Below are 1,467 nucleotides of genomic sequence, written 5' to 3' on the forward strand. Positions count from 1 at the left end.
GGCCCGTCAAGAAAGCGTCCGTCAAGCAAAACGCTGGCAAACACTTCTAAGCTTTTCTAGCTTGCAAATATTCGCTTCCTCAGGGATAACTTGGCACTACGAGTAAATAAACTGCTAACGAAACAAAAACAGCAGTCTATAGCCACAGCTTATAGAAGATTACCAATCATAGCAATAAAATGTGTTGCATCAGCAATGATGGCGGGATTGATCATTTTACCAAAGGTGGAATCGCGCGCAACGTTATGAAACATATGGTTCGCATCCATGTCCAGGTGGTTGTTTCGTGAACTAAATGTGTTTACAATCTACGGGATATATTTCACACCCAGGGCACCTACTCAAGAAATTCAGAGAGAACACATATTTGAACGTCTTCTCCCTTCGAGCGAAGTATGAGAGCCCTCGTTTCATCATACTGGGTGACCTTAATGCTATCTCACTGCTGAGCATTAATGACGCACGTCGTTGCTTTATTTACCAAAATATACCAACCACTAGTGCAAACAAAAGCAAAGTTCCCTACAATTGTTAAATAATCGGTAGTTTGACTGTGAATTAAACATCATGACTGAGCTGATGTTCTCGACATTCCCAACTGCTTAAATCACTCAGGTGTCAAATTCACTTTCGTTTTCCGTTACCAGAAGTTTCACCCGCGGGATAAGTCATGGGGCACCAGCAAGATCGAAAAGCTGAATTAAGCAAAATGAGAAGTTTAAAAATGATGATGTGACAAAGGATCGACTGCAGGGAAGATGAAAAAAACAAGACATAAAATATAATTATTATCAACAAATATTAGACACGATTCATGGAACAATGCCGAAATCTAGGTACAACCAGTGTCTAGGTACAAGTTAATTGATAACAAGAGAAGTTGCCTTTAGTTTTTTTCAAATCATCCATTTACAAACATCAACAAACTATTCCCCCATATTAACTGACCGAGCGAACGCCAAGCATCCGTGATTGAATACAGGGTGTATCCGCTTTTGAAAACGATATCCTTGTGGCCCCATGGCAGGATCTTCCTCTGGCAACATCCCTACGGCATGAGAGTTCGTATTAATGTAGGGAAGCGAGCAATGGCAGCTCTGACCATCGAGACCTCAGACCCATATCTCTCTTCGGAGACCTAATTGCTTAGGGAATACAGAACTCCTCTTCCTCCAAATTAGACCATCAACCTTTTTGAAAACATCAAATCGTATGCTCTCTGGTTGGCCTCGAGCGGAGAAAGGCGATTGAAGTAAACTCTCACCATCGACATAACGGAAGGCACCAAACTAAGATGAAAAGATCACTGTGATTTCTCGAGGGATTGGCGAAGTGGGTCCCCTCCTCCGTCCAAACCTCTGACGAAGACTAACTTCACCGCCGTGTCCATAAGGAAAAGTTTTCGGCTCTTGATAATTTTCTATAATAGTTAATGGGGGTATATCCTCTAAGCGAAAACCTATAAAG

The sequence above is a fragment of the Penaeus monodon genome, chromosome 24 (genome assembly GCF_015228065.2).
Source record: "Penaeus monodon isolate SGIC_2016 chromosome 24, NSTDA_Pmon_1, whole genome shotgun sequence".
NCBI lineage: Eukaryota > Metazoa > Arthropoda > Malacostraca > Decapoda > Penaeidae > Penaeus > Penaeus monodon.